The 16,308-nt window shown below is 40.8% G+C and overlaps 1 long non-coding RNA gene across 1 annotated transcript in view; it reads right to left on the bottom strand.

Moving 5' to 3' along the window:
* Positions 1 to 619: 619 nt before the first annotated feature.
* LOC132538604 (uncharacterized) overlaps positions 620 to 16,308 on the bottom strand; it is a 152,588-nt gene continuing 136,899 nt past the window's right edge. The window contains exon 3 of the long non-coding RNA XR_009549948.1: positions 620 to 1,296. This is a non-coding gene — a long non-coding RNA (uncharacterized LOC132538604). The remainder of the gene's footprint in view (positions 1,297 to 16,308) is intronic.

Below are 16,308 nucleotides of genomic sequence, written 5' to 3'. Positions count from 1 at the left end.
AAAGAAATAGGCATAGGTGAAGGGGAGGCAAAGAAAAAGGACAAAATCAGTGATAAAAATGAGAAACAGGGCATACTGAAAAGACAGTATTGTGTTTATGCAGAAAGACTTTCACACTAAGGCACCAGAGGTTCCAGGTTCAGTCCCTAGCATCACCAGTAGCTGGAGTTTATACTCTAGAATAGGAGCAGGAGGAGGAAAGAGAAGGTGGTGGGGGGGTGGAGCAATAAAGAAGGAAAATGGCTCTATGGCCTTTAAACCACTAAAAACTGCCTAATTCCAAAGTCAACAAGTTCTGTTCCTAACACTGACCAATGATGAAGATAATTTATGAAAACTGAGAATCCTATAGTGTAGCCCATGGCAACTGAACACAGAAAATTATACTTGATTGATTTCTTACATCTATCAACCAGTCTAATGTTTCTATATATAGACTCAAAAGTGCTGTCAGTCTTTTGTAAATCATTCTTCTCAAATGTACTAAACGGTTAATTTGGGATATCTTGCTGCCCAACCAGGGATGAGGCTGGCTTTCAGATTCAGTTTCTGACTAAACTGCATTTGCTTTACAAAGAGAGCTTGCCAAAGCTGCTGAAAAGAGTTGAAGGACTATTGATAAGAGAACTGAGCTTTTGTCCAAAATTGCTACTTGTAAGTGAACTTGACCCAAACTCAGAGTTTATCCCTTGTTGTTGATTGATCCCATGGTACCCTTGGGGAAAAGTCTGTAAAGTCCTTGATGGACCTTTTTTTTTTTTTCACAAGAAAATGCTAAACTAGACAAGTAAGATAGCTGGGTAATGAGGCTAAACCCATTCATTCATTCATTCACTCATTCATTCATTTAGTCAGTATTTAATAAGTACCTTAAATGAGCCAGTTCTTTAGTAGAACTTAATTTTTTTTTCATATTAGTAATTTTTCTTTTTTTTTTCTTATTAGTGATTTAATAATGATCAACAACATTATGGGATAAGAGGGGTACAATTTCATATAATTCCCACCACAACAGTTTCAAATACCCTCCCCTCCACTAGAAGCTTTCCTACTCTTTAAAAAATCCCTCTGGGAGCATGGACCAAAGATCTCTATGGGACACAGAAGGTGGAAGGTCTGGCTTCTGTAATTGCTTCTCAGGTTGATATGGGTGTTGGAAGCTCAATCCATACCCTCAGCCCATTTCTATTTGTCCTTGTGGGGTAGGGCTCTGGGGAGATGAGGTTCCAGAATACAATGAGGTCGTCTGCCCAGGGAAGTCAGGCTGGCATCATGGCAGCTTTTGCAACTTGGTGGCTGAAAAGCATTAAGATATAAAGCAGAACAAATTGTTTAATAATAAGGAACCTAAAGGTCAGAATATAACAGATGAGATTAGGGCTCTTCATGTTGGAAGAAGCTAAGAAGTCTATTTTAGGTATATTCTAAGGGGTCCCTGACTTTACTAATTTTTCCTGAGCCCCACAGCTAATATACAGGTGAGCTGAAAGTATTGTCTGAGGAGATGTTGTCAGAGTTGGGAATAGGACTAGAAAGCTGTATCAGAGCAGAGTGTAGCTCCCAAATATGGAAAGAGTATATAAATACCATTAACTGTAAACCCCACTGATCTGACCTAAGGCCCATGTCTATTCATATTTATTTTTATTTGTTTATTTATGAAAAGGAAACACTGACAAAACCATAGGGTAAGAGGGGTACAACTCCACACAAATCCCACCACCAGAACTCCGTATCCCATCCCTTCCCTTGATAGCTTTCCTACAATTAACGTTTTGTTTTGTTTTGTTTTGGTTTGGTTTGGTTTGGTTTGGTTTGGTTTGGTTTGGTTTGGTTTGGTTTGGTTTGGTTTGGTTTGGTTTGGTTTGGTTTGGTTTGGTTCCCCCCACCCCCATCCCCGAGCCTGAAATCTGATATGCAAGTGGATCCTAGTTATTGTCTGGGGAGATGATGTCATGGCTGGGAAAAGGACCAGAAAACTGGATTGGGAAAGACAGTAGCTCCCAAATATGTGTATAAATATTGACTGCAAATCCCATTGATCTGATCTGATCTAGGGCCCATAATCAGCTTAGGAGCCTATGTGATCTCTGCATCCCTGTAGATCTGAGCTCACATTCTGTGGTCATCAGTAGGAACATTCCATGCTGCCCCAATATCAACCCATCTTCCTCAGGTGTATCATAGAGTATGTTGTCCAGCCTCCCTTTGGAGGATGGAACATTCTCTACCATTGTTGATCCAAGTTGAGGGTAAGGTCCTATGGGGCCCCAAAAAGGGGGAATTATTTTAGAAATTATTTTTATTATTATTATTATTATTATTATCTTGAATTATTTTAGAAACTCCTAGTCCATCAGTTTAAATCTGATAGACATACAAGATAACACATAAATTTCCAGAGTATTCTACACCCAGAACTCATGTAAATCAAGCCATGTTCAAAGACAGCAGCAGAGAATTTTAAAAATGAATTGTAAATATACTCAGAGGTTACCCTCCCATCACTCCTGTGCCCTTGCAATCATCACAGGAGACCAAGCAAGCCCAGCATATCTGGGGTATATCTGGGGGCTGGGAAGACAGCATAACGGTTAATTATTCAAAAGAACTTTCATGCCTGAAGTACCAAAGGTCCTCTGTTCAACCTCCAACACCACCATGAGCCAGCCAGAGCTGATACACACAGATCTCTCTCTGTGTGTATCTTTCTCTCTGTATCTCTCTCATTAAAAGATCAATAAATATAAAATTAAATTTAAACACTGCCGGGAGCCAAAACCTTAGCTAAGTCTCTCACATAACCGGTGAACGGACATTCTGATCATTGTAACTGTGATTACCATCTAACTGTTTGGAAAGTTGCTCACCCACCTCCCTCCCCCCACTACCTTAGCAGAACTTCCTCATGGTGTGTGCTTAAAATGCGGCTGTAAAATAAAATTTTCAGAGCTTGATCAGAAACCTGTCTTGCTCTCGTTCTTCGTGTCTCTTGTCCCCTCCATTCTCTCGCCCCCTACCCTAGGTTTCTGTCGATAACCCCGCAGGCCGGGGCAAAACACTTTTTAAAAAATAATATGGCTGATCTTTTGAACCTTTTGCAAATTTAGTCAAATTACCACCAGTCCTGGTCTATAAAATGCCTAAGAGTCTATACTTCACTACTGGGTAGACAAAATAAAGTGATTACAGTAAAAAGAAGCTGTATGTGAACAGTCCTTACAAATGTATGAAATTTTTTATAGTTTAAAAACGCATTTTTTATTTAATTAAAGAATTTTAATATTCATTTCATATGCAGCCCAAATAACCATTACAGATGGCTGGATAAAGAAACTATGGGACATCTATTCAATGGTATACTCCTATGCAATTGAAAAAGATGATGTTGTGCCCTTTGAGATAAAAATGGATGGAACTGGAGATGACTATGCTTAGCAAAATAAGTGAGGAAGTAAAAGACAGCTGTTAGCTAACTTCTCTCCCATGTGAAATATAAAAAACTGAAACACATGAACTTTCAAAGAAAAGCAGTCAAGCTGTTTCTAAGACTTTGTGACCATTATGGTGATTATCCCTAGTATAGACAAGGCACAGAACTTTGGTGGTAGATGTGGTGTGAATCTATACCCTTATAACTTTATAATCTTGTGAGCCATTGTTAAATTACTAATAAAACATTAATAAGAAATAGTAATTTCATAAAAAGGAAATGTAATAGGTTTCCCTAATACTCAGTACAGTATTCGGCGAATGAAGAATAAGACAAACAGTGAGTGAGAAAGGTAGGAAATTAACAATAACTAAAACATGATGTAAGTGCAACAGAGAAATATACTGTTGGGGAATACACACAATTAGGTAATCAAAGTTTAGGACATCAAGGATAACTAGATTGACATGCATAGATAAAAAAAGAATGAAATCTTTTGATAGTATAAGACTGAAGGTGGGAGCTACTGGATGAAAAGCTAGTGGTTATAGAGGTGGTGATGATGATGATGATGATGATGATGATGATGATGATGATGATGACATTTGGAAGACATCTTACTTGAGTATTTCTTATATGGCCAGAATCAGTGTTGTTTCTGTTATATTATCTATCAATTGTTAGTCATCCCTAAAGCATCTCTTTTCACAGCCTGACAGCCCAGTGATTTGTCAGAGAGCCAACATATATGCAACCACAGCAACAACCACAGACTATTAGCAGTGAATGATTATTTGGAAACAAGTCATATGCAAAAGAATTGATTGACAGCTGGTGGCTACTTAGAGATGTGCCTAAATGTCAAGGAAGCAAAATAAAGAAGCCCTCTGCTCAGATCTGTCCTAGATTAGCTAAACACCATTTGTATGAACAAGAGATGCCACAATAATTTTGAAGAGAGCAAGAAAGAAACCAAACATGAATTAAAAGCAGATGACACAAACCCCTGGCTCATGTAACTCCAAGAGAAAGGGCATGAAATAATTTTCTTGCAGAAAGGCAACTATCAGAAAGAAAGAAAAGGTTATAATAAATCTTAATAAAAGCCAACAAAGGAAAATAAATGTTGGACAGTTTGTTGGATAAATATTCAGTAAGGCTGATCCACCTCACTTTACTATTATAAAGAACAGCTAATAAAATAAGATTGTCAAGGATAGTGAAAACACAGAAGAAGTAACCAATAATAAGAACATTAATATTAAGGGAGAGCCTAGGCATGAAACCAATTCCATCAAGACCAAAGATGTTGAGCAACCAGAACAGAAATAAAGAAAACAGATATGACTCCCTGGAGGTGATCCAAAAACCAAAAACCAAAATGCTTTTTTTTTTGCTCTTAATTTTTAAAAAAGAAGACAAGTTTACAGGGTACAGGACTATAAATAAATATTGGCCAATGAGCTCTTGCTTTTCCCCAGAGGCATCTCCCTTTGAAATGACTTCCTGGATGGAGGGGGTAAAAGATTTGAAGGTTCCTACTCTCCTCCCTGGAGCACATGGTCCATGACAGGAAGGCTTACCTCCCTAGCCTTGAAAATTTGGGATTGGAAAAAACACTGGAAGGAATCCAAAGCTGTGGTTCATTTCATTTTTTCATTTCCTGCCTTTGCCAAACACTGACAATTACAAACAAATGTTTTCCTCACAAATACTTTCTTCTAGATGAACATTCTGTTCATTTGGGGTGCTTGTGTGTATGTCATTTGAGAAACCCTTCTAAGTCCCCTAGGTGACAGGATTTCCAACGTAATGATAATGACTATTTAATGTCATTGTCACAATGGGCTGCCCTGGCAAATGAAATGCTTGCTGGGTCTAAAGCATTCACTCAAGTGAGGTAAATTAACACTTTCCAGGGTACCAGATTTCCCACTGGGACCCTAAAGAAGGTAATTCATTACCCAGGCAGTCTCCACCCTCAACACTGCTGTCTACCAGCAAGTTCTCCAGTCACTTAAACTGTTAGACTTCTCTGCCAGTGTAAGGACATCCAAGAGAGATAAGAATATACTGAGAAGGTCCAGACTGGGGGAATATTTTTAGTCATCTGAAGGTAGTCCAGGAATGATAATCATCATCACAATAATAACTCAGGTGAATACAGCCCATTTTACTTTCCAAAGCATTCTCATCACATAAATCATCCCCTTTGATCTCCAGAATAATCCCTGAGGTATGCAAATCAGATGTTATTATAGTCAGCACCTTGGCTATAACAGTAAGAGGAGCACAGACAGACACATGGTATGGAGGAAAGACTAGTACATGCAGAGATGCAAGAAATATTATAACAGAAAGAGAGGTTGTGCCCCAAAACCAGTAGCATCAAAAGTGTTGAGAGTCTGGGACCAGAGTTGGGAAGACAACACTCCAGGCTTGCATGCCTGAGGCCCAGAGATTACAACACCACAAACCAGAGCTGAATGTTTTGGGGACCCTCGCCCCTCCCCCACCCACACAAATACATTTTTTTTATTTTAGATAGTGACAGAGAGAAATCAAGAGGAAAGGAGAGATAGTGAGAGAGAGAAAGAGAGGCACTAGCAGCACTGCTTCATCACTCATGAAGCTTTCCCTCTGCAGAGGACAGGAGCCTTGAACCTGGGTCCTTGAGCATTGTAACGTATGCTTTACCAGATGCACCACTTTTTTTTTTTTAATTTTTTATTTAAGAAAGGATTAGTGAACAAAAGCATAAGGTAGGAGGGGTACAACTCCACACAATTCCCACCATCCAATCCCCATAACCCACCCCCTCCCATGGTAGCTTTCCCATTCTCTAGCCCTCTGGGAGCATGGACCCAGGGTCATTGAGGGTTGCAGAAGGTAGAAGGTCTGGCTTCTGTAATTGCTTCCCCTCTGAACATGGGCGTTGACTGGTCGGTCCATACCCCCAGTCTGCCTGTCTCTTTCCCTAGTAGGGTGTGTCTCTGGGGAAGCTGAGCTCCAGGACACATTGGTGGGGTCTTCAATCCAGGGAAGCCTAGCCAGCATCCTGGTGGCATCTGGAACCTGGTGATTGAAAAGAGAGTTAACATATGAAGCCAAACAATTTGTTGAGCAATCATGGATCCCAAGCTTGGAATAGCAGATGCACCACTTTATCAGGTGCATCTTTTAGAAAAGAGAATCTGGGATCAGGGGCCACGAAAAATTAGGACACATATAGATATATACATACTAAAATGTGAAGAGCCAGGGGTATCTAATTGGATGGACTATATTTTAGAGTACTGATTGTCTGCTGTCTTAAAAATCATTATTTATAAAAATAAGATAAAGATTTGTTTGTCAGCAGATTTCCACAATTAATTAATCTGTGCAAAAGAAACATTATCAACTCATTTTTTTTTTTTACAACTGAGAAAATTGAGACTCCAAAAAGTGATGCTATTTGCCCAAGATCACAAACTTGCCAGCTATAGAAGATAAGATTCAGGGGGTCAAGCGGGAACATAGCAAGTACACATGGTCCAAAGTCCAAGGACCAGCGCAAGGATCCTGCTTCCAATCCCCAGCTCCCCACCTGCAAGGGAGTCGCCTCACAAGTGGTGAAGCAGGTCTGCAGGTATCTATCTTTCTCTCCCCCTCTGTCTTCCCCTCCTCCCTCCATTTCTCTCTGTCCTATCCAACAACAATGACAGCAACAAGAACAACAACAATAAACAACAAGAGCAACAAAAGGGAAAAATAGCCTCTAGGAGCAGTGGATTCATAGTAGTGCAGGCAGCGGGCATCGAGCCCCAGCGATAACCCTGGAGGGAAAGAAAAAAAAAGAAGAAGAAGAAAATGAGATTCAGAGTCTAGGAGAAAAACAAAGCAACACAGATGGCTAGAGGATCTAAGAAGTGACTTGCTGTAAGTTTATGACTGCAACAATAAGAACATCAAGGAAAGAGCTTGAGTAATAAAGACTGTCTTAGCCCTGGATTCCCTGTATGTGCTCTAGAGGTGGGTCAGAGGCTGGAGTCCCAGGACTTGTGAGGAGGCACATATGACCGAGATGGGAGAGGAGAAGCAGGGAGATGATTCTTGGAAATGGTCTTCAACAGAGGGGGAAACTAAATCTCAGAGAGGAAAAGTCACAGAACAACTGGGAAAAAGTTGCTTTTCTTCTGCAATTGTAAGAGAATGAATGTTGCAACATCTTAAAACATAAAAGTCTAAAAGGGCTACTGACTCTAACATGAAGGCTGCCCTAAGAAATTAGGCTCATGCTAGAGAAAGTCAAAAATAGTGAAAAGTAGAATGGTCAGAGCCAGAAGAACATAAGAGGGTGTCAGAGAAGTGGAAAGAATACTCTGTGATTTCTTTGCCAGTAGGCATATCATACAAGAGTTAATAAAATCTATATCATAGTGATTCTGAAGTTTAAAAAATTTTAATAATAATATATATATACCAAGAGACCGAATTTCTGTCTTTATTCCTAGTCATTTGAAAGAAATTTCTTTGTTGATATAGATTGTCTACGGCAAGACTAATATAACAAGCAAGAATGATATTCAGAACTGGAGTGACCTACTTCTTTGCATTTAATAAAATAATTCTATTATTTTATTAAGTTTTATTAAGTTTTTTTATTTGTCAGTCTCTTTTTTAGAGACACATAGAAAGCCATACCATTGGCCTTTCCTTCTTTAAGGTTTATAGTATAGTATATGTTTCTTCTAGCAAACTATCAACAATTCACTTTAAATAAAACAGATCTCACCTGAAGAAAGAATTAATTGAGGACAATAACATTCTCCCTAATTGTGGGGAGTTAGTGGAGCCTGGCAGAGCTTAACCTATGAGATGAGTTCACTTGGTAAGTCTCTCTCTCTACAGAGGGGCTGAGCAAAATAGGAGGAAACATGAATCTCAGATGGTTGGCCACCAGGTAAGTCTCCCCTGCCCCACAAAATGCATCTTCCCTCCGAGGGACAGCTTTGTTAAACCTGCTCCACCTTATGTCCATGCTCATATGGCCCATCCCTTTATCTACATATCAATCTTCTGCTTTGTCTTACAAATGGCTAAAGGCCTCACTCCTAACTCCCCTCAGGGTATTGCTATCCTAGCAGTTGAACCCCTAGCAACTGTTGCTGGAGCGGTGGCTTTCTCCAACCCTCTCCTAACTATGTATGGATGTCAAGCCACTCCCATTGGGCAGTGGTTGCCAGGGTTTGAAGCTGGAGGAGGGTGGGCATGCAAGACAAGAGAGGCTGCTGCTGGCCATTGTGGTTTGCGCCACTTGGCTTAACGAGGTGGTCCAATTGTGGGGAGCTCGCATAAATAAAGATTTATGTATTGCCTTGCCACCTCAATCTTGGTTCCTGGGTCATCTCTCTCTCCCGCGATGCTAGACCGACAGTATATGTTTCTTCTAACAAACTATTGGAAGGGTGGAGACTGCAGTGACTCCATGACAGGCTCCAAAAACTGCAGAAATGAGATAGGCCCCAGTTTCAGAAGAAGAGGTCCTGGAATTCAGGACCATTTCTGGAAATTGAACCCATGGCCCTGAGTCAACAGGAACAAAGGTAAGCTGAGCATTAAGAAAGCCATCTCCGGAGAGATAGAGACCATTAAGCATTTCCAAGGCATCTGCAGAGAGATAGAGACTGATAAACATTTCCCCCAGATGTGTAAAGAAGATAACCATGAGGCTAAGCTTGTCATGTATGCTATGTAACCCATACTCTATATATCTCCTCGTGTCATGTATGCTATGTAACCCATACTCTATATATCTCCTCGTGTGCTGGGGTTCAAGGTCGAGCACCTAGAACAGCTGTGAGGTCTCGGCCCTAGCCCCTTGCCCAGGCTAGAAATAAAGGCTCTTTGTTTTTACATCACTCTGGTCTCTCTTGGTGAATTTCTTGGATTACCAAACCTAATACTATGAACAATTCACTTTAAATAAAACAGATTTCAGAAGTCAGGCGATAGCGCAGTGTGTTAAGCGCACGTGGTGCAAAGCTCAAGGACCGGCGTAAGGATCCCAGTTTGAGACCCGGGCTCCCCACTTGCAGGGGAGTCACTTCACAAGCGGTGAAACACGTCTGCAGGTGTCTATCTTTCTCTCCCCGTCTCTGTCTCCCCTCCTCCATTTCTCTCTGCCCTATCCAACAACGATGACATCAACAACAACAATAATAGCTACAACTATGAAATAACAAGGGCAAAAAAAGGGAATAAATAAATATTTTTTAAAATAATAAAAAAAATAAAACAGATCTCACCTGAAAAAAGAATTAATTGAGTACAATAACATTCTCCCTAACCCTTATTAGCATATAGGCGTTCACACCCAGTAATAGTACATGAAGGCCCCAACCAAACTACTTTCAGTGTCTGGAAAATTTACCTAAGAGAGCCAGTCTATGTTCCACTCCACAGTGGTCTCAGGAACCAAGGAAAGCCACTCCCAAAAAGGAGGTGTGGCAACTGTGAGTAATGACTTTTTTTTTAATTACCACCAGGGTTCTTGCTAGGGCTACTAATCCACACTCCAGGTGGCCTTTTTCATTCCCTAATTCTTTCTTTCTTTGTCTCCTTCCTTCCTTCCTTCCTCCCTCCCTTCCTTCCTTCTAATTTGTTGTTGTTAAGACAAAAAGAAATTGAGAAAAGACCTCATGAAGAAGACCTTCTGCAGAGGGCAGGGGCCTCAAACTGGGTAATGTGTGTTTAACCTGGTTTGCCACCACCTGACCCCCAGCAATGTCGTTTTTAGAATTACCTGCAGAGGTGCCTAGAAGGTTTCATCTCATAAATCTGGAATAAATCAGAGAATCTTAGCGTTAGCAAGAGGCCTGTAAACTCACTAGTCAAGCCTCCTCTCTAGCCTCACTGGTCAGTGTCCTCCCAGAGCTAACAACACACACACCACCAGGCAGTGCTGTGACTTGCTGCCCACACCCTGAGTAGTCACAGTACATCCTCTTCCCTGTCACTCTCTTACCAGACCCCTCCACAGGCCACAGTGTAGTTTAGCTTCCTAATGCAAATTCAGTGTGGGCTGAAAACATGACCTCCCCATTAGCCAAGTGGGGGCAGGGCAGGGCTAAAGTCTAAAACCAGCGCACCTAGACCTGACCTTGGCCCTGCCCACCTGGCCTTTAGCCCATCACGCCTTCCTGCAGCTCTGTTCCAATATGGAACATTGCAAATGGACATGAGTTTACTTTAGATGTGAAACAAAGGACTGCTAAAATGCCAAGAGCTGGGGAACAGCCTGCCAGATTATAACCAGCCTGCAGAAAAGCCCAGGAACCCCAAAAAGAGGAGCTATGAAATGAAACTTTAGGCCTTCCCACTTTGCAGCTGGAGGTTGTTGGTGCAAGGAGCTTCTGTCTTGAAGTGAAACATGCCTATGTGCTGCTGTTAAAGTGGGGCGCAGGCTTGGTGCCCTAATACTATCTTCCACGTGAGCCAGGAAAAAGTCACTAAAAACTGTCAGTGGGATTTGTTTTAAGAATCCCAGTCAGCACAAGCTATTAAAATGGCTCTTCAGTAATCTGCATGTCCTCCCAGGATTTCCCATGATATTAGGATAAGGCTTATGTAACGTTGGCTCCAGGTGACTTAATCATCCTCAGACGTAGATGGAGAGAAGGGGAAAATTCACAAGGCTAGCTCTGCTTAGGTATGCCCTCCTCCCTGCAAAATAGTCACTGCTTGGCTGAGTTTAACTGGAACTAGAACTAGAGCAGGGCTTTTCTTTTGCACAGAATATGTGCATCTCTATACTAGGAGCAAGGGCTGGAGAGGAGATGGTACAACTTAATTTATGCATTGAAACCACACTCCTGAGTCTCACCAAGAAAGAGAAGCAACTTTCAGAACTCAACCTTAAAATCAACTGTGTAGGAAGGACCTGAGGTTTCAGGGAACTGGGAGGCTTGACTGGAGCTCTTGACTGAGCAGCAGCTGAGTTGGTCACCAATGGTTCTCTCCTGCCCCCCAGTGCCCTTGTATGCTTTGTCCCTGTCCTTAGATTCTAGGACTTTCCTTCAAGTCAGTTGCTTCTGTGCCCTATCCCCTCAAGGCAAAGCATTGTGTTGTCCAAGGTAACACCTAGTTAATCTGATATAATCTAATCTGGAAGAGTTAGTGAGTATTATTGGATTAATGTGCTATTACTCCTAGAAAATACAATTTGCATCCTAAAGACACAGAGCCTTAATTCAAATAAGTGGGAATTTCCATTACCCAGGCAGACTAGTGAGGGAGGGAGGAGAGAATTTTGCAAGGAGTGGGAATTTCAAGACCATGTTTAAAAACTTAAAACAGTCTTGCCTGTTGCTGCACTTGGAAAGTTTTGAGTTTCATTACTAAATAGCTACCAACCCATGTCTCCATGTAGGGTTTTTTGTTTGTTTGTTTGTTTGTTTTGTTATTTTTTTCCTCCACCTCTTCTGATGTGCTCTGAGGCCCTACCTTTATTTTGACCTCAGGTAATAACAGCAAATGTTGATGTCTGGGTTGCACTTCATTAGTGGAATTAAAAAAAAAAAAATCTATTTAAAGCAACCATGTCTTATTTTAATTTTTCCTCTATCCTAGTCTATTTTCGGTCAACCTAACAAATTATTACAGAGATGTTCACAAACTCTTAGAAACAGATAACATTTGGAATATATACATATATATATATATATATATGTGCTGTGTGTATAATGTATGTTCTAAACCAGTTGTACACATTGTCTCACTCCTCACAACAACTCTATGAACAAATAGAAGCAGTCCCATTTTTCAAATTAAAAAATTGAGGTGTCTGAAAAATTATATAAATTAGCTAAGTTCATATAGTTGATGGTTTAGAGACAGAATCAAATGTGATTCAGTATCCAAAGCCTATCCTCTTAATGACTGTTTTCAGATATGGGAAGAAAAGACAAGGAAGAAACAACAATATTGCACATGTTGCAAAATTTAGGGCCCACTCCAGACTTAAAGAATCAGAAATGCTGGAGCCAAGACCCAACAATCAATATGTTAACAGCCCTGCACATAATTCTGATGCAAGCTCAAGTTTGAGAACCAATAATGTAGACTTTTAGTTAGAAAAGGGGTCAGCAGTATCTCCTCTCAACATCCATTCTTTGAATAACTTTTCAGTAAGCAGTTTCTACATAATTGTATTGTCTGCATAATTATAGAGACTTTTGAACAAACTCTAGAGAATTCTACACAAATGAATAACTGTTGGTCACAGGTTTGACAGGTGTGTAACACTGTGAATGAAAATAAGGTAATCAATGCAAAAAGTCATTTCTCAAAATTCTGCAAGGCGATCTACAACAGTAAGATTAAATTTAAAGGCTGGGGAGAGTTTGCATGCTTGAGGCTCCAGAGACCCCTGAGTCAATCAATGTCCAGCACCACTTTACACCAGAATATTCCCTATTATCTGTCTATCTATCTATCTATCTATCTATCTATCTATCATCTACCTATATCTGTCTCTATCTCAATCTAAATCTCTGTCTCCCTCTATCTTCCTCATTAATAAAAAATAAATAAAGGGAGTGAAGTATTTCACAACTAGAGCACATACATTACTATGTGTAAGAGCCACTCACCTACATGGGGGGAAGTTTCATGAGTGACTAAGCAGTGCTTCAAGTGTCTCTCCTTCCCTCTGTCTCTCCTTCTCTCTATCCTCTGTCTCTCAACCTGTATCAAAAAAGAAAGGGAAAAAGGGAGAAAAAGAGAAAGGGAGAAAGAAAGAAAGAGAGAGGAAAAAAAGGAAGGAAAGAAGGAAGGAAGGGAGAGAGTGAGAGAGAAAAGAAAAGAGGAGGAAAAAAATGGCTGCCAGGAGTCAGGAGCTGGGCATTCACTAAATCCCCAGTGATAACCACGGTGGCAAAAAGAAATAAATACAGAGGTGGGTGGTGATGCTGCGGGTTAAACACAGGTGGTGCAAAGCGCAAGGACCAGCATAAGGATCCCGGTTCGAGCCTCTGGCTCCCCACCTGCAGGGAAGTTGCTTCACAGGCATTGAAGCAGGTCTGCACGTGTCTTTCTCTCCCCCTCCCTGCCTTACACTCCTCTCTCCATTTCTCTCTGTCCTATCCAACAACAACGACAGCAATAGCAACAATAGTAACTACAACAATAAAACAACAAGGACAACAAAAGGGAATAAATAAATAAATATTTTTTAAAATAATAACAACAAAGGCAACAAAAGGGAAAAAGAGAAAAATAAAATAATAATTTTTTTAAAAAGAAAGAAGTTAAATTTGGGGGGAGATTGCTTGGTTTTTGTTTTAGATTACTTTTTGAAACTGAGTTTGAAGTCAGTGTAAAGAGTAAAAAGACTAGGAGGCAGGAAAGTAGGGGAGATTATATAAATCAGCTATACCTAATCAACTTTCATAAATTTTCTACTCATTCATTCTCATTATTCTGTGAAGTTTCTGTTGAAGGTGAAATTAAAGCAAAAAGGTCAGAATTGACCTGGGAAAAGCCCACTAATCTGAAACCTTCCCACTCTCTCTGGGCCAAGGATAGGAGCTGGCCAGTACAGAAACTTCATGTGTTCCTGTGCTTAGTAACACAGAACTCAGACATGGGCCATTTTTCCAGAAGCAAGTTCTACTCTTGGCTTCTTAAAGCCCTTGTATCTTCTATCACCTTGGAACATGTTCTGTATTTGCCAGGGAATGCCAGAACAAAGGAAAGTAGAAATTAATGACATTATTCTTTATCTGAAAGAGAAAAAAATTATTTGGACTGGCACTGGTTCCAAGGTCAAAACTTGAAGGGAAATTTCCTCACCAAGGCTGTTTTCTGAATTACTTTGAAAGGAGAGGATAGAAATAATACCCACTAGTCAAAAATGAGAGAATGAGAATATTTAATTGATATTTCCAACTGGGTGGGAGCATTAACCTCAAGAGCAATCACCAGGAGTTAGATAAACAGGGGTTTTTTATACATAAGGGTTAAGCTTCACAAGTATATTTTAGGGGTCCTGGTACAGGACTGTGTGGTTTCTAATCTTGAAATACAAAACAAAGTCAGGATACCATATAAGGTAAAGAGAAGAAAAGCTAGGAGTCCCTAAGAATGAGTCCAATTACAGGCCTTCTACATACACACACCAAATTCCCACGAAAAGCTGAGTTTCCTTCTTTCCCGACACACCCTACACATAAACACTCCAAAAGTGGAAAGCTTGGGAGTCAGGCAGTAGCGCAGCGGGTTAAGCATAGGTGGCGCAAATCCCAAGGACTGGGTAATGATCCTCGTTCGAGCCCCCCCCACACAAACACCTGCAGGGGAGTAGCTTCACAAGCAGTGAAGCAGTGAAGCAGGTCTGCAGGTGACAAGATTGTCACCTCCCCCTCTGCAGGTGACAAGATTGTCTCTCCCCCTCTCTGTCTTCCCCTCCTCTCTCCATTTCTCTCTGTCCTAACAATGACGACATCAACAACTAGTACAACAATAAAAAACAAGGGCAACAAAAGGGAAAATAAATAAATAATTTGTTTTTAAAAGTGGCAAACTTAGTACTTGATTACTCCCTAAATGTTCGGGGGAGTGACACACCAATCAACTATGAAGAAGGGAATTACAGGTCTGTGTAAGACCTTTCCCTGAGATGTTTTTTTATTTCCCAAAAGGAGAGAGCCCTCTACTGGTCAGTTAACTCTCAGCCAGGAAAGAGCCTTATTCTGGATTGACCACTTAGGGACTGCTTTCTCCTTCTGAGGCAGCAGATGTGTTAAGTTATTATCAACTGGGTAAGTTTTTATCCATGGTAGGAACAGATGTGAGTGTGAGTTAGTGAAAACTGACGGTATAAAACCCAAATCCCATAAAGTCCTGCAGGCTGATGACTACCGTCTATTATAGCAAAAGGGATAAAGTGTGCGAAAAACCTTTTTTTAATACTTCTTTTTTTTAATATTTATTTTATTTATTTATTCCCTTTTGTTGCCCTTGTTGTTTTATTGTTGTTGTTGTTGTTGGATACGACAGAGAGAAATGGAGAGAGGAGGGGAAGACAGAGGAGGAGAGAAAGATAGACACCTGCAGACCTGCTTCACCGCCTGTGAAGCGACTCCCCTGCAGGTGGGGAGCCGGGGTTCGAACCGGGATCCTTATGCCGGTCCTCGTGCTTTGCGCCACCTGCGCTTAACCCAATGCGCTACAACCCGACTCCCGCAAAAAACCTTCTAAGGCTGGGCACACACATTACCATGTGCAAGGACCCAGATTCAAGCCCCCTGAATCCACATGCTAAGGGGAAGCTTCATGAGCAGTGAAGCAGTGCTTCAGGTGCCTGTTATCCTCTGTCTCTGTCTTTCCTCTCAATTTCTCTGTTCCTGTCAAAAAAAAAAATGTCATCAAGAGCAGTAAATCAATTGGGCAGGTACCAAGCCCCAGGAATAATATTGGTGGCAATTTTTAAAAAGCAGAGGAGGAGGACCACTTTCTTATTCTCCTCCACAGTGTGTACAGAGTCTTCTAGAAACAATTCGTGCAAAGGGACCTTCTTGATATAGGGGATACAAAGACATGCATACACAGTTTGGAAAATACTGCAAATAACCTAAACAACCACTGAGAGCAGATGAGAAAAATAGTCTTTATACATCCAAATAATTAAATACTATACAGTTTTATTAAACAGTGAAGTTTAACAAAGTGCAACTTGGACTGGGGGTGGTATTTTACACCAAAGAAAAGGACTCTGGGGAAGGAGCAGGAGGGAAGGAACAGAACCATAGTGTGCTGGCTCATGATGATGTAAAAGGTTGTGGGTGAGTTTTCTGCAGAAAAATTTCACAGGGAGAAAAATGTATCCATGT

Source organism: Erinaceus europaeus, chromosome 5 (assembly GCF_950295315.1).
Source record: "Erinaceus europaeus chromosome 5, mEriEur2.1, whole genome shotgun sequence".
Classification (NCBI taxonomy): Eukaryota; Metazoa; Chordata; class Mammalia; order Eulipotyphla; family Erinaceidae; genus Erinaceus; species Erinaceus europaeus.
This window is presented reverse-complemented; position numbering and strand designations above follow the sequence as displayed.